Here is a 27,582-nt window from a genome sequence, read left to right on the forward strand (position 1 = left end):
TGCGTATTTTCATCCGCTAGCAGCTACAACGGGGCGTGCCACTTTTGACGGAGCTCGACGTTTCTGCGCAGGCGCGAGTAAGAGCGGGCGCGAGAGAGAAAATCTGGGGGCTTTTGCTCCTTGAATATATGACTCAGCCTAGGCACTACGGAGGAGGTTTCTTAGATTGCGTTGTATTCGTTTGTCCCCTGACATGCCGGCATTGCGGAGTTCGGTCGAGTTGGTTTATACGCTCCGCCGCTGGCTGCCCGCGCGGTGAGGCAGTGGGCGCGGACGCCGCTTGGTGATCGCTGTGTCTGAAGGGACAATGTTCTGACTGGTGTTTTATAAGTCACGGGTCGAATTTTTCGTCGCGACGATAGATCGGATTTTTTACAAGCACTGCTCCAGGAGGGCACATGTAACCGGCAAACGGAGGCCTCAGGAGAGCACCTGAGGTTATATTAAAGCAGGCGGCGCAGGATCTCCGCGGCACCCAAGCGGTAGCGGGGGGATCAAAGCTGGAAGCCGGGCGGCCCGTGGGTTGGGGCCGCAGAGGCCGAAGCGTGCCTGGGGGTGTTCGCATAAAACATTGGCTGTCCGCGATAGCGGACAGCCGATCTTATACTCCCCTGGCACGCGCAGGCCTCTGCGAGCCCCAACCCACGGACCAGTCCGGCTTCTAGCTTTGATATCCCCGTTGCCGCTTTGGTGTCCTGGAGGCGCCGCCAATAATGCGAAATAATGACACGTTGTTTTCATTAGTAAAAACATGATCGATTAAATATGATTGCGTCGAGCCGCCAACTTGCGATGCTAAGTTCAGCACAACCGCGCCCCGCGACTTCTGCCGGCACGGCGCGCCTAGGGACAAGCGCATACACCGCGCCCCAAGGGACTCCTCCGTAGTACCTAGGCAGAGTCGTATTTTCAAGAATCAAAACTCCCCACATTTCCTCTCTCGCACCCGCTCTCACTCGCGCATGCGCGCAAACGTCCGTCGTCTCCGCAAGTTCCACGCCCCGTTGTACCTACGAGCAGTTGGAAATACGCTTCCCGGGTCTGCTCGCAGCGTTGCTGATCGAAACCTGCTTGCTCCTCAGCAGTGCGTATCACGCGTGGCCTTAAGTCCCTTGATAATTTGAAAGTACCGCCAGTCTTTCAACTCTGCCGCCACCACGCAACCTCCTCGCGCCCTCCTCACCCCTTGCGCGCCGCCCCCGCGGCAACCAGTTTTGGCACGACGATTGGTCTCCCCGTTTTTCTGCACGACGATTGGTCTCCCTGCCGTTGCCCTTGGAGACGCGCGGATCTTGCGTTTTGCTTGTGTTTTTCTTTTTCGTTCGCGCCATTTTCTCCACAGCTCGGCTGGCTCGGCGCTCTAGCTCGGCGTAGCGAACGTTGTACGCTGTCTTTCCTGCACTATTTGCTTGCGCTATACCGTGCTGTTGCGCATATAACTGCAGCAAGAAGCCTGAAGATGGCTATGCCGTTTTTATGATACCACAAGTAAAGCGTGACGGCTTGCGCAGGAAGCGGTGCCTGCATAACATTGGCCGAAAGAACTTTGTTCCGACGAAGAATAGCGTTGATAGAACGACAGAAAGCTGAGCTAGTTGGTAAGGATTCATATGCAAAAAAGGTGAGGCGTGCAGACAGGACACAAGAGAAGTGGACAACACGAACGTCGACTGTCAACTGAAGGGAGCACTGAGGCGAAAAAAGAAAGAAGACACAAAACTCATCTGCGCAAGCTCTGGAATGGCATCACCACGTGTCAGTCGGGTACATGTGCCGGTCTACGTGAGAGATAACTGTTAAGGCACTTAATCTCTTCCTTATGTAAAGTAATCGAAGGCTAACTCATGGCACGCACTTCCACCATTATAGATATGACATGCCCCTACCATAAGACGTGTATCTTCATTCTTGTGCCTGTACAATATTGCGCATTCATCTAACTCTGGCGTGCAGTTACAATCTTGGCAATGTAGAGAAAGATTAGAACGCGATCCACCGGTTAACGACCTTTTATGTTCCATTAGACTATGATTGATACACCGCCCCTTGAAGGGGCAGCGCAATAAGACGAAGACAGAAGGCAGGAACACACAGGACAGCGCTGTCCTGTGTGTTCCTGCCTTCTATCTTTGTTTTATTGCGCTGCCCCTTCAAGAGGTTCAACCAGTACCAACTCACCCAAATGTCGGTCCTTATACACCGTCCCGTTTGCCCTATGCAGAACTGGCCACAGCTAAAGGGAACTTTATAAACCACACCCATACGACAGTCAGTAAAACTGTTGTTGTTGTTGTGCTTCACTAGAGAAATATCTGCTCTTTTTTTTTGCCTTTTACCTGCTCCTTTTTCCACTCCACGGCAGCGCATATCTTGCCTGGTTTATTGGGAGCAGTGAAAGCAAAATTAACATCATATCTACTTGCAACTTTTTAAGCTCGTGCGATACTGAATGAATGTACGGAATAGTCACTACTCCTTTTTTTTTTTTGCTATTACTGCTTTTTGTAATCACGTCCGTCCCCTCTCGAAACCGACTTCTTTAGGCGTTCAGCAACAGTGGCCACTGCTACGCTAGGATAACCTGCTTCCAATAGACGCTGGACCTGTGCATTAAAACTGGAGCTCATTTTGTGCACGCAGGATGTGGTGAAAGAAGACTCAAGGCACGACATGGCAATTCCGTTTTTTACTACTTTGGAATGCTTGGATTGAAAGTTTAACACCGGCTTCGAAGATCTTGGGGAGTACTGCCGACAAACGTGATTTTGTTCGAAGACCAAAGAAATGTCTAGAAACTGAATTACGCGTCGCTGAGGAAATTCCTTGGGAAACTTTAATCCTCCCCCATAAAGTTTAAATTGCTCACTTGCTGAGGTAGCAGCGGAATCGAATTCTTCACTATTGCAGAAAATCAGGTAATCATCAAGGTAACGAAATATCTTGATAACGCAATCACCTAAGGCTTTCTCTATAAGCAGCGTTGTTTGCGAGGTGAAGCGTCTTTCTTATTGCTCGTAGCAAGGCATCCCGTAATGCTGTATTTTTTTCGTTCTTCCGGCCTGCTGACCAGCGTTTTTGTTGCGGCAATTTGTACGCTGCATAAACATGCGGTTGTTCTCAGTATAGACTTCAGACTCTGCCCAGGCGGCGCTGCGGAAAAACCCGTCACCAGCGCCCCCATCGCAGCCTTGGTGCGAACTGAGTAGTGCAAGAAGAGCTGTCCGGCAAGCGAAGGTGCATAGGCAAGAATGGACCCTCCTCTTTCGGTTGTGTTGAGGCACGGTTTCCTCATAATCAAGGACCTAGAAAGCTTCTTCTGCCCATCCACGCTTCGGAAAGGGAGGAAGCTCAGCAGGGCGAAGTACGTGTACAATATAAAGGAAGTCTCAGGTGTTATTTCGGCGTGCTGCAACTCGCAAGTACAGAGAGCATCAGGCTTGTTTATAGGCATATCAGCATAAAAATCTAAGCATTTCAAATTGGGCAGCAAACAGCGTGTGAACATAACGAAACTAAGCTTCCTGTAGTGCCGGCGCGCCGCAGGAGCTATACAGCATCGCTCAGTACCTTTGCACTTTTCGCAGACGCTTCAAGCAACACACGCGCACAAATGAATGTAAATAAACGCGACTTCTTTTTACACACGTGCGTTGCTTCGCAATTGCTCACCCAGTGCTCCTACAGCAACTTTATTATTCACATTTGAAAAACGCAGTCGAGCAGGCTCAGCACATTGCGGAACGTGCTTGACATATACAATACCGAAACTAGAAATGAGCTCGCGATACAACGATGCTCTAGAACAGGATTTTCAATTCATAAACGAACCAAATGTTTGGTTAAACTGACCTGTCAAATATCTCCGTTCTATTTGTTGAGTCAAGCGCAGGCGGACGTCTGTTAACAGGTGGAAATATCGACGGCACATACGCAGGGTGGTTCGCAATGTTGTTTTTTCTGTTGCCAACGAAGTGGCGGCTCAGGATTCTTGAGTTTCGCTTGGTTGCCACGGTCCTACCTCAGGGCTACGCACGTAGCACAATTACAACAGAACAACATTATCGCACATTCTCATGCGAGTCGCTGTGTTGTGGGGAATGCAAGTAATTCGATTACCCAACACGTTGAACGGCCCGTATCCAGCGCTCTCGCCTTTCCCCTTCATACGATCACGTTGGAAATCGGTAAAACTGAACGTTGTTATTCCGTCCTTCACGTTCATGGCAATTTACAACACAACAGTAGCGTCGATTGCGGCGTTTCTTCGTAGCGTGCGGAGCTATCGAGGTTGCCGTCGTTTCCGCGATCAGTCTGACGAGTGAGCTAGCAAGCGCTTTATGGCAGTTCGGCGGCGCGTCCGACTAGCGTAGAAACGTATAGCCTTCTGTCTTGGTGTTAAATGCGCAAAACACTCGCAATATGGACCAAAATCTAGTTAAATCGTTGTTTCGCAGTCGCTAGCTGCATAGGTATCTTAGCAAGGGAGTCGGCCTTCGCACTACTCAATTACTGCCTCTTCGCAACGGCAGGTGGCGCTACGCGTCTTCCAAAACTCCAGAGTCTGACGTCCATGCTTAATATTCTGCAGCGGCTCCATCCCATCGCACGTCGCCAACCATTATTCAGTCGGAAACGCAGCACTATAGGTTCTGCGTTCCGCTGTGACCAATTATGTGCGCAGATGTAGCATCTCGATAGCACTTTTCATGTCTGTTAGGATCCGTTGCCTGTTTTACTAATTGAAATAGCGGCTTGTAGAGGAGCTATTATTTCTAGCTTACGTCAATCTGTGCGTCAGTCAGACACAATGAATGCAAGCCCTGAAAAAATTAGTGGCAAGTATACCGTAGTGTTGAAGATGAAGAGCGCTGGCTGATCCACATGGCGATTTTTTTTTTAATTTTAAGGCGAAAGCCTTTAAATTTGTTTCAAGGTCGCGTTGTGAACAGAAAATATCACGTGACCTAAGGAATGCCAGAAGCGACCCAAAGCATGTCCACCCCTGTATAAGAGAATGATTAGCCAAGTTAATTAATGATGTATTAGTGATTGAATTAAGGTCGATTAGAGTATATTAAGGATGATTAAGGTGGATTGGAGTGTATTAAGGATGATTAAGGTACATGAGTAAGGATTAAAGTGGATGAATGAGTATTAAGGCGGATTAGGGTGGATGAAGGTGAATTAGGGTTGGTGAAGGAGTATTAAGACCGATTAGGGTGTATTAAGAAGTATTAAGGTGCATGAGCAAGTATTAAGGAGGATTAAGGTTAATGAAGAAGGATTAAGGTTGGAAAGCCTAGTGTAATAAACCTTAATCCATACCGCTCTTCATCCACCTTAATCGGCCTTAATCCTCCTTAATGTACCTTCATCCATCATACCTCAGAGGCTATGGTGTTGGGCTGCTGAGCATGGGGTCGCGGGATCGAATCCTGGCCATGGCGGCCGCATTTCGATGGGGGCGAAATGCGAAAACACCCGTGTACTTAGATTTAGGTGCACGTTAAACATCCCCAGGTGGTCGAAATTTCCAGAGTCCTCCACTACAGCGTGCCTCATAATCAGAAAGTGGTTTTGGCACGAAAAACCCCATAATTTAAGAAAGTTAACCATAATATACATTCATACTCCTTCATCGACCTTAATCCACCTAATCCTTCTTAATGCACCTTAATCCTCCTAATCCACTGTAACCATCGCACCTTAATCCTACTTAATCCCCCTAATTCTTATTCATACACTTCTATCCACCCTAATGCACGATAATCCTCATTAATGCACCCTTATCCACCTTCATCGACTTTATTCAACCTTAATCCTCCTTGATCCACCCTAATCATTCATAACCCTCCTTAATCCCCCTAATCCTTCTTCATTCGCTTTAATCCACCATTATCCTCCCTAATGCAACTTATTCCACCGTCATTCACCCTAATCCACCTTCATCGACTTTATAATTATCCGTAACACCTTAATCCTCCTTAATTATTTTAGTCCAACCACTCATCAATGATTACTTTGCTAATCAGTAATCATCTCTTATACACGGCTGAGCATGCTTTGTTTGGCTTCCGGCCTTCCTTCGGTCACGTGATATTTTCTGCAGCTCATAACGCGACCTTAAAACAGAGATCTAAGGCTTTCGCTTAATAAGCCACACAAAAAGAGATGTGGCACGAGCAATACTAGATCAGACGCACAAAGTAAAGCATCTCATCATGTGGCAGAAAAATTGTCTGGAGTATAGAACTAACCTCAAATCTCCTTTTACGTCCCTATACCCCATTCATACGGCTTTAAGAAAAAAACCAGCCTCTTCATAGACGTTGCCTTCAGCATTATCAATGCTGTTATCAGCATTTCTCAAAATTTTCAACACCAATGGGGCGCGCAACTGGCCTAAAATAGCGCGCCTCCATAGAATGCTGCGGCCCGTCCGCGGGAGCCCAGGAGAAAAAGCGTGCCGCGCGCAGAGGGCGGCTGAGGACGAGCCTGAAGCCAATCTGAAGGTGGCCACTGATTCACCCATCAAAGAAGATGGCTGATTCGCAATTGACGGAATAGAGCACAATGCAGTTTAGGAGGCGATTCAAGCTTAGATTACCGCAAAATAAGCGTCGCTCGACACAATGAAACACTACGGTAGCTACGTCGCGCATTGCGTTATAAGCCAGCTACAAGGAAAAGCTATCTCGCAGCCCGACAATGAATCGATAGATGGGGAAGGAAGCGATACCGCCTCAATAGTGAAGTGCGATGCCAACCATACGAGACACCAGAGGCGATCCGAGTGCGACACTGTATATTGTCAAGGTGTAGCGAGCGTGAAGAACAGTCGCAAGAAAATTTCCCGAGATTACCATACTCCCTAATGCGAAATTTGAGCGCAGCTGTACACGTGTTTTCATTTCGCGATATATTGGTTGGCGCGGACAATGTGTCTCGGCGGCACTTTGCAAACGGAGTGATGTGGGGCGCGACGGCCTTGCTAATCGGGAGATCGCTAGAGGCGGCGCGTGGGTGACACGTGGGCGCGATTCACAGCAGCCGCCGTGGACAGACCTCCGCTCACGCAGCGCTTTGCTTTCATACAGACGACGCACGCCACTCTCGCGCCATCATGTAGCCATAGCCGCCGCAAAGCCCGTCTTGCGTGGCACTGCGCTTTTCTTCACAAACTTTTGCCATAACCTCCTCCGCGTTTCTCCTCGCTCTCCCTTCGCTAACGCAGTCTTTCATGTCTCCGTTGCGCACCCGGTTCACTTTCATCCTTCGCTGTTTTCTTTCGCTTGGCTACGAGGGGCAACGCCGACGCTCGCCGCAGAACCGGGCGCCTAAGAGCTGCGCTATATAACTGTGTATTGCGAAACTAACTCTACTGGGCGAACCTGTGCCCAGAAAAACAGGCTACACTCAAAGCACAACGACAGCGGCGAGCACAGTCGGTGATCGCCAGAATCTTATATGCAGGTCAAGCGCCGCTTTTATAGATGACTCGTCGAAGGTTCCTGCGTAATTGCTGGTGCCCACGTGCCTTCCACCAAGTACTACACAATAGAATCAGTAGGATCAGATTACACAAGCTTCAGTGACAACAGACTACGGAGTGAACCACTGGTAACATTCGTGAAACTTCCGACGCATACAGGCGCGTGCTGCGCGGAGCGATAACGCTTAACATTTGTTAGCCGGTGAAAAACGGTCGCCCGTGAAAGATAAACAACTACACGTGTAAATGCACCCCTCCCCCTCTTAAACAGCATCGTCCCGATGCTGCGAAAAACAAAGCGAAAAACAAAAGCACCTGTTTGTAAAGAACAAAAGCAACAAAGCGACAGAGAGACAAAGTCCCAAAGTTCGTCAGCGGACGTAGAAAGGCTTCGGATACAACACGTGGACGATTTCAGGTCGTGCGCGCAGCCGGTATGATTGCGAAATACAGTCTGGATGATCTTATAGGGTCCGATATAGCGTCGCTAAAGTTCCTAAGCCCTCGTCGGCTATCGGGGTCCAAACCCAAACATGGTCGCCAGTCCGGTATTCCGCGTAACGTGGTCGAAGATTATAGTGTCGGCTGTCCACCCTTCTCGGGTTTTTGATGCGCAGATGACTTGATGACTTCTATTGCCGTCGCCAGGCGCTTAACGTGATCGTCGAAGTTTGAGGCAGAGACGACGACGTCACCAAGGTAGACTAAACAAGTATGCTATTTCAAGCCATCCATTAACGTGTCCATTACACGCTGGAAAGTTGCGGGTACCGAGCGAAGACCGAATGACATGACCTTGAATTGATAGACATTGAACAGTGCGATAAAGGCGGATTTCTCTCGATCCCTCTCGTCGACTTCAATTTGCCAGTAGCCCGTAATGAGGTCCATCGACGAAAAGTATTTTGCGTTGCGGAACCAGTCCAGTGCGACGTCTATCCGTGGGAGGGGGTAGACCTCATTCTTCGTGATTTTGTTGAGGCGACGATAATCGACGCAAAAATGCAGAGTTTCATCCTGCTTTTTCACCAAAGGAACAGGAGACGCCCACGGATTTTTCGACGGCTGGATGATGTCGTCGCGTAGCATTTCGTCAACTTGCTGTCTTACAGCCTCACGTTCCGCCGTCGAAACAAGGTAAGGACCGTTGTTGTCAAGGTTGTTGAGCGCATTCACCGGTTATTAGACGATGCTTAGCAACTGTTGTTTGCCAAACCCTTGATGATGACGAGACGCAGCCCTTGTATTTCCTGAGGAGACATTTAAGCTGTGCGTGCTTATGCCTGGGAAGACTCGCATTAATATCGAAGGATGGTTCAGTAAAACTGGCCATCGTTGTAGGTTCGGTTGAATCCGAGAGGACCAACGTATCGCTGACTGCTTTAATTTCTTCCGTGCAGGCAACCTTCGTGCCCTTGTTCAGGTGTTTAAATTCTTGACTGAAATTTGTAAGCAATACCTGCGCTTTTCCTCTGTGCAGTCGAGCCAGGTAGTCGTCAATGTCCCATGGTCGCTCCCTTTGTCGCGGGCACGGCGCGTTCACGTTGAATCCTCGCAATCCCATCCGAGTGTGTAAGCACCTGCGGTATACATATCTCGGCAGTGGTAGCACAGCGGACGGTGGCGCGCCAAATGTTGCTCTTCCTCGGGACGTTGCGTGGGCCGAGGGGTGGGCGGGCGGGTTGGTGGCATTTGGCGACGAAATCGCAGGGTCATGGGGCTTCGACGCGGGTGTTCAAAAGTAACATGGCGGCGGCCGGCAGCAGCGTATTTCGCGGCTTCCTACCGAGCCTGCAGTAGTTCAGAAACTCCTAGCGACAGCTGAATTCCTTCGCGGTCGATGTCGGCACTCCATGCTAGCATGCGACGATGCGACCATCTTCCATAATTCTTCACGCACAAGTACTCGTCGGTGGCAAGTACGTGAACCTCGTACTTAGGCGTAACCATTTGACGGTCGTATTGTCTGGTGCACATTTCCAGCGTCTCCTCAGCGGCGGTGGCTTCCGATAAAAATTCCGCGGCGGTCTTAGCAAATCAGTCAGGCGAATAGCTTCACTCCCCGCACGAGGAAGCCAACTGTCTCCTCGTGTGACATATCCGGGTCGGCATGGCGGAACAGACGGGCCATCTGTTCCGTGTAAATGGCAACGTTCTCGTTCACAAGCTGCACCCTAGCAGACCCGCGGCCCTTTCCTTCCGCATGACGCTCGTTAAGGCCCGCTGAAAGCCGCTGCGAAACAGATCCCATGTCGTTAGGCGCGACTTTCGGTTCTCAAACTAGGTCCTCGCGGCATCTTTCAAAGAGAAGTATTGGCGCAACTTGTCCTGAGAGCGCCACTTTTTGAACATCGCGACCCTTTCGTATGTGTCCAGCCAGCTTTCACGGTATTCTGCCGATGATCCGCGAAAGGTCCGTGGCTCGCTGCATTGTTGCAGGACCATCGGAGACACGGGTGCTGTCATTTCGGCTGTTGGCTTGGCCGTGATCTTCATGAAAGTCTCCTGTAGAAATCCTTGCTACGGCGGTAACTTTTGCAGCCTGCGGCATAGCTTGATGGTCCGTGGCGACGATGACGATGCCTTCACAGCTTGGGCTTGCAGGAGGCTTCCGTTACACAACGAAGCACCTCCTACAGATGTCAGGCTGTAGTGACTGCGATGAACACAGTAGCATAAACTGTCTATTACAAAACTAAGTCTTTACTAGGCGAATCTGTGCACAGAAAAACAGGCTACACTCTAAGCACAACGGTAGCGGCGAGCACAGTCGGCGATCGTCGAAATGTTATCTGTGGTTCAAGCGCGTCGGCTTATACGCTCTTAAACAAATGCGCGCCCTTTGGGTTGTATCTTGCCACACAGCGATAAACGTCATCTGTCTTGCTTGCGTTTCCTTTCTTGAAAACGCTGCGCTCACTACTTTCCTGTGGATAATGCTTTGTCATGCCTATAACGCGCATGCCATTCGTGACTTGTAAGTACCGGGCGCGCAGCGCTTAAAAAGGAAATGCGAACAAGACAGATGACAATTATTGTTGTGTGGCAAGATACGACTCAAAGGGTGCAATATTGTTTAAGAGTGTATACGCGACCCGCCGAAGATTCCAGTGTAATCGCTACACTCTTAGGCAAAGGTACACCCTTTGCGGTGTATCTCTGCCACACAACGATAATCGTCATCTGCCTTGCTTGCGTTTCCTTTTTTGAAAACGCCGCGCCCGCTACTTTCCTGTCGGGAATGCTATGTCATGCTGATAACGCGCATGCCGTTCGTTACTGGGAAGTACCGCGCTCGCCGCGTTAAAGAAAGGAAATGCGGACAAGACAGATGACGATTATTGCTGTGTGGCAAAAGGGCGTAATTTTTCTTAGGAGCGTAGTGCCTGCGTGCCTTCCAGAAAGTACTACACAATTCGCGTCGCGCACATGATCGAATTACACAAGCTTCGGCGACGACAGACAACGGAGAGAACCACCGATAATTTCCTGAAACTTCCAATACATGCAGGCGCGTCCTGCACCGAGCGATAACGTTTCACATTTGTTAGCCAGTGAATAGCAGACACCGGAGAAAGACAAAGTACACGTGTCAATATATACGTTTACAAGGCTGGAACGGCGTTCTATCGGAGTTTTTCAAGCGCGCCCTATGGACGAGAAATATGTATGCACAGAAGTGAGCACTATGTGGGGTAAATGAACATACGTCTGAAAAATAAAGTCACGAAGTTTCGCTTTGAGTAATGAAGCGTCATTAGAGTTGTTGTTTATTACTTTCACTGTGGCGCTCATATACAAACTATAATGGTCGTAGTTTTATGGCGAGTATAACATGTCGTGAACCTTCGCTACCTGAACACACGCAGTTTCACGCGCCCAAAGACACAGACGACGCCTGACGAGCGCCATCGTTCGCGGACACAACACTGGCGAGACAAGAAGCGCGCGTGCTGGTCCCAAGGCGAACGCTGCGCCTTGCCTTTTGGGCAGATCACGTGACATCCAACACTACCCTTCTCGGCTTTCCCTCAATGTCACATTCGCACGCTTGCACCCAAAAATGATCATGCGACCTCGAATTTTTTTTAGAGCCGAGTACGCACATGCGGCTGTCGTGCATCGCGCTTTCTCCTATACTGCGCCATCGCTGAGTAGGTGGTGGAAATACTCTGGTCTACCCAACCAAAAACGTTGCTACAACGACGGCCTCGAACCTCGGCTTCCATCTGATGCCTCGTTTTCAAAAATGAATTGTTAAAATCTCACAGACGACCACAATACATATTGTGCTTCTTGGTCGAAATAAGCTTTGTCTTTTGCGTTTAGCTCTGCTTGCCTTTACACCCCTTGTGCGCTGCAGTCATTCCAACTCACCCCATCTCGTTCTTTATTTATTGCTTCTAAAATTTTAAAACACATTTAATTTGTAATTTTAGGCCTCTATTGTACAAATGTGCATAGCATTGAGAAAAAAGCTCAGTGCTCTTCCATTCTGTGAAGAAGGATGACCAGCGAAGCTGTATACGTGGGCCCCTTAATGCCGAACTGCACCTCCACCGAGGGTGACCCGGCATTACACTATCTTCGGGATCGGTCCACGTATAAGGAGTGCTCAACGCCTGCTTAATCTTCACCGAGGGTCGGCCCGTCAATGCACCATTTTCGAAATCGGGCCACGTATGAGGAGTGCTTAACGCTTGGTTCACCTCCGCCGCGGGTCGGCACGGTATGCACTGTCTTCGATATTGGGCAACTAATGAGGAGTGCTCAACGCCTGCTTCACCTCCGCCGCGGATCGGCCTGATACTGCACTATTTTCGAGATCGGGCCTCGTATGAGTAGATCTTATCGCCTGCTCCACCTCCGCCGCTGGTCGGCCGGTACTGCACTATTTTCGCGATCGGACCCCGTATGAGGAGCACTTAACGCCTGTTCACCTCCGCCGCGGGTCGACCGATACTGCACTGTTTTCGGGATCGGGTCAGGTATGAGGAAAGCTTAACGCCTGCTCCACCTCCGCCGCTTGTCGGCCGCTACTGCACTATCTTCGGGATCGGACCACGTATGAAGAGTTCTTAACCTCTCCTTCACGTCCACCAAGGGTCGGCCTGGTACTGCACTATTTTCGAGATCCGGCCACTGATGAGGAGTGCTCAACGCCTGCTTCACCTCCGCTGCAGATCGGTCTGATTGTGCACTATTTTCAAGATCGGGCCACGTATGAGGAGTGCTTAACGCCTACTTCACCTCCGCCGCGGGTCAGCCGCCACTGCACTACCTTCGGGATCGGGCCACATATGAGGAGTTCTTAACGTCTGCTTCACCTTCACCGAGGGTCGGCCCGGCATTGCACTATTTTCGAGATCGAGCCACATAGGAGGAGTGCTTAACGCCTACGTCACCTCCGCCGCGGGTGGGTCCGGTACTACACTATTTTCGAGATCGGCCCACGTATGAGGAGTGCTTAATGCCGGCTTCACCTCTGTCGCGGGTCGGCACGGTATGCACTATCTTCGGGATGGGCCACTAATGAGTGCTTAACGCCTGCTTCACCTCCGCCGCGGGTCAGCCCGGTACTGCACTATCTTCGGGATCGGGTCACATATAAGGAGTGTTCAACACCTGCTTCACCTTCACCGAGGGTCGGCCCGGCATTGCACTATTTTCGAGATCGGGCCACGTATGAGGAGAGCTTAACTCCGGCTTCACGTCCACCGCGGGTCGGCCGGTACTGCACTGTTTTCGGGATCAGACCACGTATAAGGAGTGCTTAACGCCTGCTTCACCTCCACCGCGAGTCGGCCATACTGCACTGTTTTCGGCATCGAGCCAGGTATGAGGAGAGCTTAACGCCTGCTTCGCCTCCGCCGCGGGTCAGCCCGGTACTGCACTATCTTCGGGATCGGGCCACGTATAAGGAGTGTTCAACGCCTGCTTCACCTTCACCGAGGGTCGGCCCGGCATTGCACTATTTTCGAGATCGGGCCTCGTATGAGGAAAGCTTAACGCCTGCTTCACCTCTGCCGCAGGTCCGCCGGTACTGCACTATCTACGGGATCGGGCCACGTATGAGGAATGCTTAACGCCTGCTTCACCTCCGCCGCCAGTCGGCCAGTACTGCACTATTTTCGGGATCGGGCCAGGTATGAGGAGAGCTTAACGCCTGATTCACCTCCGCCGCGGGTCGTCCTGGCACTGCACTATTTTTGAGATCGGGCCACGTATGAGGAGAGCTTAACGCCGGCTTCACCTCCGCCGCGCGTCCGCCTGGTACTGCACTATTTACGAGATCGGCCCACGTATAAGGAGTGCTTAACGCCGGCTTCAACTCTGCCGCGGGTCGGCCCGGTATGCACTATCTTCGGGATTGGGCCTCTAATGAGGAGTGCTTAACGCGTGCTTCACCTCCGCCCAGGGTCGGCCGCTACTGCACTATCTTCGGCATCGGGCCACGTATGAGGATTTCTTAACCTCTGCTTCCCGTCCGCCGCGGGTCGGCCTGGTACTGCACTATTTTTGGGATCGGGCCACGTATGAGGACAGCTTAACGCCTGCTTCACCTCCGCTGCGGGTCGGCCTGGTACTGCACTATTTTCGAGATTAGGTCACGTATCAGCAGTTTTTAACGTCTGCTTCACGTCCGCCGCGGGTCGGCCTGGTACTGCACTATTTTTGAGATCGGACCACGTATGAGGAGAGCTTAACGCCTGCTTCACCTCCGCTGCGGCTCGGCCTGGTACTGCACTATTTTCGAGATAGGGCCACGTATGCGGAGTTCTTAACGTCTGCTTCACGTCCGCCGCGGGTCGGCTTGGTACTGCACTATTTTCGACATCGGCCCACGTACGGGGAATGCCTAACGGCTACTAACCTACATGGAGTACATAACGCGGTTCACCTCCGCTGCGGGTTGTCCCGGTATGCACAAGTTTCGGGATCGGCGCACCTACATGGAGTGCATAACGCCTGCTTCACCTCCGCCGCGGGTCGGCCCGGTATGTACAAGCTTCGGGATCGTCGCACATACATGGAGTGCATAACGACTGCTTCACCTCCGCCGCGGGTCGGCCCGGTATGTACAAGCTTCGGGATCGTCGCACATACATGGAGTGCATAACGCATGCTTCACTTCCGCCGCGGGTCGGCCCGGTATGTACAAGCTTCGGGATCGTCGCACGTACATGGAGTGCATAACGCCTGCTTCACCTCCGCCGCGGGTCGGCCCGGTATGCACAATCTTCGGGATCGGGCCACATTTCGGCAGTGCTTAACGCCTGCTTCACCTCCACCGTGGGTCGGCCCGGTATGCACAATCTTCGGTATCGGCGCGCGTACATGGAGTGCATAACACATGTTTTACCTCCGCCGCGAGTCGGCCCGGTATGCACAACTTCAGAATCGGGCCACGTTTAGGCCGTGCTCAACGCCGGCTTCATCTCCCCCGCGGGTCGGCCCGGTATGCACAAGCATCGGGATCGGCGCACGTACACGGAGTGCATAACGCCTGCTTCACGTCCGCCGCGAGTCGGCCCGGTATGCACAATCTTCGGGATCTGGCCACGTTTAGGCAGTGCTCAACGCCGGCTTCACCTCCGCCGCGGGTCGTCCCGGTATGCACAAGTTTCGGGATCGGCGCACCTACATGGCCTGAGGTAGCAGACCCAATGGCAGACAAGCATGCGACCAAACAACGGCGTGCCACCTACCTCGCCGCAGTGGGCAATCCACTCTGTATACCGTCACTTCCACCTAAGGTATTGTCGCGAAAAGAGTATAGCGCGGGCCTCTTTGCTTGTTTTCTGGGAATTTTGACGCGGAGGCGAACCTTTGTACCCCGAATAATCGCGGCGGCGCCAGGCATGTACTGCCGCCCAGCCGCCGCGCCTGACGTCACACGTGCACCTGACGCGTCCTCGTCCCACGCTCGGCTGTCAAAAGCCGATTAGTTATGGTCCGAGTGCTTTTGTGTAAGGAGTGTTGACGCGACCATTTCTTGACCCCTTGAACTCTGACGCTCATTGGATGATGTCGGCTTGCCTGATTGGTCGGGGTAACGAAATACCTCATTGGTGGAGAAAAGTGTCTCTTGGATGCTGTGTAAACTTATTTAAGGAGTAGTTCGAGTAGTTTTTGAGTGAGCAAGTAGACAGCAGCAGACACGGCGCAACTTCACCAGGGGAGACCAGGCCGGTCAGGCAGGCCGACGACGACGACGGGTATGACATCGTTCTGTTTGTAAATATTTTTATACAGTGTTAACTTAAAGTAAATCTCAAGTGAATAAACTTAGTTATTGAAATGCTACTCTCGTCGTCGTACCTGTGAATTTGGACTTGCCCCTGCCAGAACTCATCCCCATTCTTCTTCCGTCTCCCTGGTGAGTTGATGCGTCTGATATCTCACGGCTGCGTCGCTTCGCTACAGTATTCACACGGTGAGAGTCAGTTTTACTTCGGAGAATCCAGACAAGCACCCTCCTTACTCCTCACTTGTTGAACCGTTTCCACAAGGGTGGCACACCACCACCCGTAAGTGGGTTCTGTTCCATGTGCACATGTCGTGCTGATCTAAACCACCTTTGTTGGGAGTGCCCCCTCTACATCCCACCAAGGCTTCGTGCTCTGGCCACCATACAGCGGGGACCCTGGCCTTCTTCTCTCCGGACTTGGGCCTGCCCGGATACCACGTCTCCGGACCATGCCATCGAGCTCTGGCAAGCACTGCTGCTGTTCCTTCAGGACCCTGCAGCACCACCCGTCGGCGATCGGCTCCGCGACAGCCACAAGCGTCATGCCGCCCCCACTTAGCTGCCTCCAGGATGTTCATTAATAATACGGAGGCAGCCTTACCTTTCCCCTTTTCCAATAACACCCCTCCTCTTTCCACCGCAGCGTCTTCGACGCATATTAATGTGGAATAAACGTGGTTTCATTCATTCATGGAGTGCTTAACGCCTGCTTCACCTACGCCGTGGGTCGTCCCGGTATGCACTAAATTCGGGATCGGGCCACGTTTAGGGAGTGCTTAACGCCGACTTCACCTCCGCCGCGGGTCGTCCTGGTATGCACTATCTTCGGGATCGGCGCACGTATGAGTAGTGCATAACGCCTGCTTCACTTCCGCCGTGGGTCGTCCCGGTATGCCCAATCTTCGGGATCGGGCCACGTTTAGGCAGTGCTCAACGCCGGCTTCACCTCCGCCGCGGGTCTTCCTGGTATGCGCAAGCTTCGGGATCGGCGCACGTACATGGAGTGCATAACGCGTGCTTCACGCCCACCGCAGCTCGACCCGGTATGCACAAGCTTCGGGATCGGGCAACGTTTAAGGAGTGCTTAAAGCCTGCTTCACCTCCGCCGCGGGTCGTGCCGGTATGCACAATCTTCGGGATCGGCGCAGCTACATGGAGTGCATAACGCCTGCTTTACCTCCGCAGCGGGTGGGGCCGGTGAGCACAAACTTCGGGATCGGCGCACGTACATGGAGTGCTTAACGCCGGCTTCACCTCCGCCGCGGGTCGTCCTGGTACTGCACCACCTTCGGGATGGGCGCACGTACGGGGAGTGCTTTACGCCTATTTCACCTCCACCCCGGGTCGGCCCGGTATTGCACTATCTTCGGGATTTTGTGTCTACACACGGACAGGATCCTGGAGGAGCTAGCCCTTAACAGCTTCGCTGTAAAATGACCAACCCTTCACCGGATAAAGAGGATAAGCGAAGCTTGTCCTGCGTGCACGTGACCTTTGGCACGGTTAACTAACCAACAGATAACGGTGCCAGATCGCTTCCACCTCCATCTCCTTCAGCTCGGGATCTCCTTCTCGTTGCGGTCGGATTGCCTGGGCGTTCTTTTAACTCCGGCGTTTTTTTAACCATATTAGGATATTGTCATCTTAAAATGGCATCGACAGTCCTGTCACCGGTAGGGTTATTCAATTTGCTTAGAAATTCATCAATAACTTTAAGTAACGAATAACCGAGATGCCGAAACCGAAATGGGTAGCTGATTCGTGTGACGGCACGATGAGTCGATGACGTCAGATCCCACACTGCCATGATGTAAACACGCAGAACGCGAGCTAAACACGCAGTACATTTGGCGCTAACGCCGAAGAAGCGAAGCTGATTATGTCTCTTGACGACACAAGGAGCTTTGACAGAGTTTCTGAACTAGCTATAGACAGCGGCGATTTAAGTGAGGATTTAAGCGGCAGTGGCGGTTTAGACTCTGACGTCACAAACACAGGGTGGCCAGCAAAAAGTCACGAGTCGGGAACGCAACCAATCTTTAAAATTCATTTTCGGGAAACTAACTGATTTGCAGCCATATAGTTTGGCATAGATAATCAGAGTGCAAAAGAGAACATATATAGAAAAGTTTGTAAAAACAGTGGACATCGAAAAATCGCCAGAGTTGCCCTTTAACGGTTGTATCGGCGAGCCCTTTCACGGGCGAGTTCTCGCCGCCGCTCGTCAAAGGCTGCCAGTTCCTCAGGGGAACGACAACGCGTGGCCGTCCCATCCGTTCTTCAGAAAATTAACTGAATGGAAACAAAGCCGGCGGAGCGTGCGCGAACCTCTTTCCTGCCATTTTCCTCCTCGGCGGAGAGAGAGAGAGATTCTTGTTTGGGAAGTAGGAACATGGGCGCGAAACGATTCTGATTGGTCGTGCGCGTGGCGTGAGCGCGCTCCTATGCAGCTGGAATCCTTGCTAATAAGTCACGCTACGGCGCGGGTGCAGCAGTTACCTCATCAAACCACTCTTTTCTGCAGTAGCTCTGCCCTGGGAGCAACTGGGTTATTGTGTGACTACATCGCCACCGAAACTTCTGAGCCAATACAAACTTCGCTTGAAAAAATTTGAGCTGTTTTTTCACGCCATACACATCAATTCATTGCTCAAAGACTCTAAATGCGTCATGAAGGTTTTTTAGCGCGATAGTGTAACTCTGAAAATTTTATAGGATGTTTATCCCAGCGCTTGGAACGTAAGGCCACCAAGTAGTTCACAAAGTAAAACGCTTTGGTAAGCATGAAAAGGAACCCCACTGAGCACTAATTTCTTGCAGCGCCACCAAAGCACTCTTATAACTTAGCCTTAATACTAGGTAAAATTCCCACTTTATCCATACCAAGCTTCATCTCGATGTGCCCGGGTATTCCGATACACTTTTCGTGACTGCCGAAGGAGGAGGATTACCCGAGCCGACGATTAATGCAGACCCCGCCGGGACGTTGCGGAGTCGTATTCTAATAGATGGTTCATTTCCGGATGCGATCATATTCAGTGTACGTTCACTGGATAAGCCAGCGGACAGGATGTACACCCCTCCGACGTGTCGTAGAGCTGGACGTTGCACGTCAACCAAGAAAGGCGCAGTTTCGCGTTAAAGGCGAAGCATCAATTGCCAAAGCAAATTAGTAGAGAGCTACACGAAGTAAGGATAGTAGTTTTATCGGCAGTATAAACTTGGTAACATTCGCTTACTAATCGGGCCAACAAGCCTGGTGTCAACGGGCACAAGAAAACATGAACACATCACACTCGGTGAACGCGCACCCGCTGTCAAAACGCCGGTGTGACCAAGCGCGGCAGCAGCAGCGAACGAAGTGCCCTACGTGTGGCTTTCGCTTCAATGCCAGAGCGGCGAGAACAGCGCGCACAAAGGTATCAGCCGTCTGCAAATCCATTTCAATATACAACGCGCGCGACCGCGCGTGGCCGTGCACTTGTTGGCGGAGCCGAAGCCAAGCCTGTGGCGTGTTTCGCGTCCAAGCCTTGGGGTGGCGGTGGTAATCGAAACGCCAGCTAAGCCTTTATTATGTAAACTTTCTTTGCGACGCATCAAACCAGCACGCACAGAAAAACATTTCTATCTGAAATTATAAACTTTTCGAAGCAAATTCTGCTTAAATGCTTAAATTTTTATAACGTGACTTCTCGAATGGTTAACTACAAGAGAGAGAGAGAGCAGGCATTCGGGACCAGAAGACGAACAGTCGCAACAGAATTCGCCATTGTGAAAGCTACGTGTTTCTGCTCAAACAGGAGGCACTCGCTCAAATCAAGTTGCAGTTTATGAATATTGGGAACGAAGTGGGCGTGACATCTTCACCTACAAAATTGGAACAACTTTAGCAACATACCAGCGTGCGACGGCTTTATGTGGTCGGATGTATTTCTTCACTCAGCGGCGGACAGCTTGTGTTCCCCAGAAATATGTGGCGAGACTGTACGTAGTATCTTTTTGCACCTAAACAACTATGCATGTTACGCACCAGTATATCTTCGGAGACGCTATTCACGTGCTTTTTATTTCATGTAAACATGGATGATGTTGTAATAAAGCTGTTTATTGGCAGCAAGTTAGTGTGATTAGCGTTGTGATTTCTCTCGGCCTAAGCAGCAGTGCCAACCTTCAAAGGTAAATGTACAAGCTAATTCTGAGTCCTAAATAAGAATATATATATATATATATATATATATATATATATATATATATATATATATATATATATATATATATATATATAAATATAGTGGGATATACCTGGCCAAAGCAAGCGGGCAGAGCAAAAGCGATAGCAGAAGCAGACGACGCCGGTGTCGGTCGTCTGCTGTGCGGTATTCCCCACAAGCGTCATTGCGCTTTCGATACACATGTAACTTTCTAAGCAACTAGAAATCCAGAGAAAAGACGGGGAATCCGGGAGATGGCAATTCAAGGCGATGAGCAAAACGTGAACAAGGTGAATGCAGGAGCCAACGTTTCGACAAGTGGACTTGTCTTCTTCAAGGCGACATATGCTTTCCTCGCCACAGTATATATAGGTGGGGTTCTTCTAAAGGGGAGGGGGTGTGAGGCGGGAGGGCGCGGAAACGAGGGAAAGTGTGTTAGCGTGTCGAATTAGTAAACGAACGCTGTGTACAAGGTCAAAGCCAGGACCCCCCCTCCCCTCACCCTAGTCTGTCAACCCACGCGCGTTAGCCGGCGTGTCAAGGGCGTCTGACACGCCAGCTGACAAAATAAAAAAAAAAAGAAAGAAAGAAAAAGAAAAAGAAGGGAAGAAAAAGGAAAAGGGGGGGGGGGGGAATACGCCAAGAAATCAAACTAAGTGTTGTTGCCTATAGCTTGAGGTTTAGCGTAGCGAATAGATTCTAAAGCTCCCTTTGAAACGTTTATGCCTATTGGTTGCAATGTCTTGAACTTATGGATAAGGTATGATTCTCTGTATTTTCTTTCTCGTTCAGAACGGAAATTTGACTGTAAGATGTAGAGTTTAAGTTCATCAAAGTTATGACCTGGTTGGTTGAAATGCTCGGCGACGGCTTTGGGAAGCTTTTTAGCTGTGTCCGCGCGATGTCCGTTTAATCTGACGTTCATTGATTGTCCTGTTTCACCGATATATTGTTTCTTACAGAAGGAACATTCAAGCATATAAATCACATCCGAACTTGTGCAAGTGAAGCTGGATTTGACTTCATGTGTATAATTATTTGCGGTGCTTTTAATTTTAATGTCACTTTGAAGGTGCCTGCAGGTTTTGCATCTAGGGCGACAACATGCTTTTATTACGGGGGAATGCTGCTGGCTGACTTTTGCGTGCACTAACATGTCTTTAAAGTTCTTGTTTCGGCGATAGGTAACTCTGGGTACATCCGGGAACGCTTTTCGCAGACGCTCGTTACTTGATAATATTGGGTGGTATTTTCTTAGGATGTTGTTTATGTTTGGGAGTGCATTAGAATATTTTGTTATAAAGGCCGGCGGTCTGTCAGATTCTAATGTGGGCTGTCTCTTCGCCAATTCCGACTGTCTCTCCAATCTTGACGCGGTATCATAAGCTCTATCGAGAGCAACTTGGGGATAGTTCCCTTCTGCTACAATTATAATTATACACATGAAGTCAAATCCAGCTTCACTTGCACAAGTTCGGATGTGATTTATATGCTTGAATGTTCCTTCCGTAAGCTGTAAGAAACAATATATCGGTGAAACAGGACAATCAATGAACGTCAGATTAAACGGACATCGCGCGGACACAGCTAAAAAGCTTCCCAAAGCCGTCGCCGAGCATTTCAACCAACCAGGTCATAACTTTGATGAACTTAAACTCTACATCTTACAGTCAAATTTCCGTTCTGAACGAGAAAGAAAATACAGAGAATCATACCTTATCCATAAGTTCAAGACATTGCAACCAATAGGCATAAACGTTTCAAAGGGAGCTTTAGAATCTATTCGCTATGCTAAACCTCAAGCTATAGGCAACAACACTTAGTTTGATTTCTTGGCGTATCCCCCCCCCCCTTTTCCTTTTTCTTCCCTTCTTTTTCTTTTTCTTTCTTTCTTTTTTTTTTTTTATTTTGTCAGCTGGCGTGTCAGACGCCCTTGACACGCCGGCTAACGCGCGTGGGTTGACAGACTAGGGTGAGGGGAGCGGGGGTCCTGGCTTTGACCTTGTACACAGCGTTCCTTTACTAATTCGACACGCTAACACACTTTCCCTCGTTTCCGCGCCCTCCCGCCTCACACCCCCTCCCCTTTAGAAGAACCCCACCTATATATACTGTGGCGAGGAAAGCATATGTCGCCTTGAAGAAGACAAGTCCACTTGTCGAAACGTTGGCTCCTGCATTCACCTTGTTCACGTTTTGCTCAAGCAACTAGAAATTATTCAGACGTCGCCTTTCATTTTTACATTTACATTGTAAGAGAATAATATTCAGAACGTTATCTATTATTAGTAAGTAAACATTTTTCTGGTATCAGTGCAACTACCGCTAGAATCCAGGCGGCGCTAGCGTCGCCTGCGAAAATCGGCCCCCCATTGGCCTTATGGGAATGTCACGGGCCAGGCACGTACCCAAGCGGGGGCCCGGGGGGGCCCGGGCCCCCCCCGAAATTAGGACTCATACACCCCCCCCCCCCCGCTCCCCGACCACGCCACCATTTCTCACATACATTCCTAAAGCGCCACTAAATCAATGTTGAGACTTGACAGCTATTGAGCGGTCAACATTTTGCTGCCTTTTTCACTCCTTTTGGATGGCGGTAGTCATCGGCGTCTCCTGGGATGTGATGGTCAGTTTCCTCATCAATTCGGTGCCCGCGCGATTAACTCGAGATGCATTCAGTTGTTACCGTCTATTCAACGGTCACGTCCATCGTTGTTGCTTCGTAAATTCAACATTCTTCGTTTAGACTGATTCAGGGACCAGGAAAGTGATTCAGTTCGTGGTCAGCTGGTCTGTAGGCACGTAGAACGAGTTGCGGCCACAGAAAATGCCAATAGCGTTTAACTTTTATTTTTGTTTCATTATTTCCTCGAGTGATGGCTCGCCGCGACGCTGACAGATCCTCAGAATCATATACCCGTGATATGGGTTAGACAAGGTGGAAAATAAAATAATGCGAGATAGCATCCATCATCGATCCCTGCAATAACCTTGAAACTCATAGGCAATATGACTGTCACCTGTTAACTCGTCTGGTCTTTCCCTAATTGTACAGCTCTTAAATTTTCGTGCAAGATTGCCAACTGGAAACAAAAGTCGCAAGGATTTGAGAAATTAAGGGATCTACTAAGGGAGAGAGCCAAAGCAACAGCCAAACAGGAAGGAAAAGCGAAAATTAACAAATGTAACCGTTGTTTATTAATATATTCATCGATCAACATCTTTTTGTTTAAGAAGGAAGTAGAGAAAACGCCGCCGGAAGTGGAGGACAATTCCGTGTGTTTTGAATGACGCTTCTACAGTTATCATTCGAGCCGCTTAACGTTGCCACTTCTCTGCTGTACTTATTTAGATGTTTTTCTAACCTTCCGCGGTGGGCGCAGTACGTGTAGAGTCGCAGCTTCCTGCGCCATACGCAGCTGTACGCGACTGGCGGCCACGCATCATTACGTAACTTCCCAAATAACAACAAGAGTCGGTTGTGGCACTTAATTAGTTCGAGCAGTAAACGAGGGATCCAAAAGAACTGTGATTGTTCTGCAAATATATATTTCTGTATATTTCTTCCAGAGATAATTTTTAAAAACGCTACTATAGTCGGATACAACTTAAGAGGAAGCTTTAGCTCGGGCCCAAATCCGAGGCGGCCTATTCAAATACACGTAAAACGCAAAAACGTTTTTCTGAGATAACCCCTGGACCGATTTCAATGAAATTTGTTGCATTTGAGAGAGACAGTTAAATTCTAGTGACTGTTTGAAGCGGAATATCGATTTAATGCCTGAAGTATTTAAAAAATATTTTCAAATATTCGACAGTCCGAAAAAAATAGAAGCACGAAGTTTACAAGTCCATAGCGCTGCATCAAGAACAGATGTGGCGGTTCTGTAAACGGCATCCATTAGACCATTCAAAGCGGACAAATACGATATATCATTTTATATCTTATGTGAATTTGTTACGTTGTTTACAAGAGTTCTGCAAAATGTGCATTTCCATATTACTCAATTTTTTGAGATTCATATGTAACATATCACTTTGGTCCGCTTTAAATGTGCTATTAGAAATAATTCACACAATTGTGATATCATTTTTTGTTGCCGAAAGACAGAGTTGTACACTTGATAGTCTCGTTTGCTGAAAATTTTAGATTTTTGATAATGTTTAATAAAACTGACGATACAAAGCAAAAATTCGAAACCAACAGTCACTAGGGTTTACGTTTTTCTTTTAAATACAACAAAATTCGCCAAATTTGTGCAGTTGTTGCTGAGAAAAACAAATTCTCCTTTTACATGTATTTACATATGAGCACCCGAGCTACAGCTTCCTCTTAAGTCTGCAATTAGGCCCCGCCCACGCCCTCATAACCGCCAGCCTCTGTTCCTCCGCGAGGCTGCAAATAATTCGTATTTCAAACCTCCTTCTGTTACCCAAATAAGGCGGTAACTACAAAAATAAAATTTTAGAGCATAATTTTATACCTTTCCCCTTGCCTATTATAGTGGAATGGTGAGTGCCTAATTCATTATTGAACAGAAATAACATGCTTGCTTCGCTACAACTATTTGTTTGGAAGTTTCACTTCATTTGGCAGTGAAGTGTCATGAGTAAAACGGTTTCAGCAGTGAAATGAACTGCACAGCAGACTTTTGAAGAGTGAAATGCTCAGGCTCGCTACATTTTGTCCATGTCTGTTGCACAGCTCATTGTTTCCGCCGATGAAAAGAGTTTTAAAGAACAGCAGACGCTCCGGAGGTATCAAGTACGACGCCATTTTGAAAAGGCCGCATGACGACGACTTTGTTTGCTTCTGTCATTGGCTGGCGGAGTAACACAACTCCGCGTGATCCGTGTGCCTTTTTTGCCAACTACTGTTTTTAAAATTTGATTCTACTAAAGTAATCTTTATTTTACACTTTCGCTTCTTTACTTGTACTTGGCAGTGTTCTTCCTGCGCTTCTTTCCTGCGCGAGTCCATTTGGCGTGGTTCTTTGTTTGCCAAGTAAAGGAGACGTGTATCGCACAGGCGTACCTGTAAGATACACCTTATTTCATTTCTCTTTTGTGGGTTTACGTGTTTTTATGGCGAATGGTGGACGTTATTCACATTTGTACTAGTAAAGGTACCCCCCCTCATTTGCATAGAACAGTTAGCTTGGGTTGGGCCCCCCCCCCCCCCCCCCCCCGAAAAAAAATCCTGGGTACGTGCCTGTCACGGGCTTGCCGACGCCGCCCCCGCCCCCCGCGCTGTCTTCCCGCTTCCCTCCATATAGACCGTTTCATCGGGCGAGGAGGAAAGGGCGCGCGGAGAGCCTTTCCTCCTCTCTGGCTTGGGCGATCCTGCGCGGCGCTGCTTGAAAGTATGGCTTTCGCGTGCTGCGGAACGATTTCGAGATGTTTTACATCTTACTTTGTGAAATTTACGCCACGTTCGCTGATATAATGTCGTCAGGGAAGCCTTTCGGTGCATCGGTAACTACTGTAGGCAGAAATATCTCTTGAGGGCGCAAAAATGTGACACGCATAATCAGCCGCGGTGTACTCGCATTATCAGTCGCGGTGCGTGTATGTGTTGTTTACTATTTTGCTTATATCGATTTTAATTCAACAACAACAAAAAAAAACGGCGTCTCTGTATTACCAACATTAAATGGTAAATCAGCTCACTGTCTGATCGATTGGCGTAGGGAGTAAAACATAAAGCATAAGAGCGCGTGCTCGTGCACGGCCAACCTAAGGCAACCACGAAACATCTGAGCGGCAGGCGCTGTCAAATATTTGTGATACACTGGCATCGTTCTCACGCATTTCAAGTCTAGTATGCTTGAAATTAACATATGTCTACGCTAGCCTTGCTGTTTGAGGCCCATGGCGCTGTTCAGCACAGCGACCACTGCGCTGGGTGAGCCAGCACGATACACATATGTGTGTATGCCTGTGCTTGTGCGAAGCTGTGTGCTTCGGCATTGCCTTTTTGGCCTGTATACAGCCATATTATATGAGAGGGTTCGCATAAAAAGAATGCGATAGCTTTTTTTGAGCGCAAAATTTCCGTAATACGTGTGAGTGCGTCCTAGAGAATTGAACGAACACAACCGAAAAAAAAAATTCGGTTATCATCCTCTTTCTCTAAAAAGCGAGAGAAAACGGGCTAACGCCACACAACGTTTATAAATATATAACCGTTGATGCCGTATGCTTGGACCATGCGCTATGCAGAACAAAGATATCTGTAATGCAGCACCTACTACTGCTTAGGACGCTCGCGCAGTTCGTAAACGGTCGCTTTGCTGGACAAGCTTAATTCATACTGTATACCCGCCGCGGTTGCTCAGTGGCTATGGTGTTGGGCTGCTGAGCACGAGGTCGCGGGATCGAATCCCGGCCACGGCGGCTGCATTTCGATGGGGGCGAAATACAAAAACACCCGTGTGCTTAGATTTAGGTGCACGTTAAAGAACCCCAGGTGGTCGAAATTTCCGGAGTCCTCCACTACGACGTGCCTCATAATCAGAAAGTGGTTTTGGCACGTAAAATCCCATAATTTCATTTCAATTCAGACTGTAAGGTATGCTGCTATTACTAGCCGAAACTATTTTATTCATGGGTGGAAACCTCGTCCATCCAACCAAGTAGTCACGCAATGTAACCTGCAGTGAACAGTTAGAACGCTTGTCAAACAGCACAGCTCCTATCGTAGCAGAACAGTACCCACGCTGTTACGATCGTCGCGTATGTTTCATGGCTCCTAAACCGCAGCTTATAAATAGAGGATAATACTGCAATAAGGTCACATTAGTGATTGGAACATTTAGAAATACACAATTGATCTCCGAGGCTGATTGTAGGCTCAAATATGCGAGGACACATCGCGCTGCGTGTTCCGTCCACCTCAACGCCAGCAGAAATTCCGGCCATGACGCATTAAACCACTTCAGCACGTCTCACAGAACCGTTTACCACGTAGAAGACGCACGTCATACTAAACAGACCGCACGACCGCGAAAACAAACGCCAGAACCTACCGCCGAGCGTATACCTGCCATGCAAAAGACCGCTTTCACCCAAGCCAGTATGGCGCTGCTCATAGGCGGCGCCACTGCGTTCACAGTATGGCGGCGCCTACGAAAAAACGGTCTATATGACGCGCGAGATTGAGCCAGGGGTAGCACACTCTCAAGTTCAACAAATGGCCACAGAGGGCGAAAAAATCGACCGCGCGCCGCTGCTAACAAAGCCGACGTAGTAGCATCACTTTCGGGATTCGTTCGTTAGTTCCAACATTTCCCGGTAGAGGCGTCGTAACAAGCGCAATTTTATCTTACAAACTTTCTCTTACAATTACTGAAGCATTTTCTTTTACATAAAAACAGGGCAAAATTATCATTGCTAATTAGATATTGTACTCTTTGTTAGTAAGTTTATTGTTTCTTCGCCATTATAAACGCAAATAGCGTTCAGCATCATCGATCTTTCACGTGACCTCTGGCCTGGATTTAAAATTTTTACCGGCATTTCCGAGTGCACGGCGGCACGGATTCATTCGTTCGTACACTCAAGACTGCTTTGTTTCTAAAACTAGTTTCTTGCGCTTCGATGTCTCGCGTTATTTAACTTGGGGTGAA

General features: G+C 49.2%; 1 protein-coding gene across 1 annotated transcript in view; it reads right to left on the minus strand.

Annotated features, from left to right (window-relative positions):
- The window catches only part of LOC126543044 (uncharacterized), a 91,791-nt gene that overhangs the window by 20,761 nt on the left and 43,448 nt on the right, over nucleotides 1-27,582 (minus strand). The gene's annotated exons all lie outside the window — the stretch shown is intronic.

This window comes from Dermacentor andersoni, chromosome 2 (genome assembly GCF_023375885.2).
Source record: "Dermacentor andersoni chromosome 2, qqDerAnde1_hic_scaffold, whole genome shotgun sequence".
NCBI classification, from domain to species: domain Eukaryota; kingdom Metazoa; phylum Arthropoda; class Arachnida; order Ixodida; family Ixodidae; genus Dermacentor; species Dermacentor andersoni.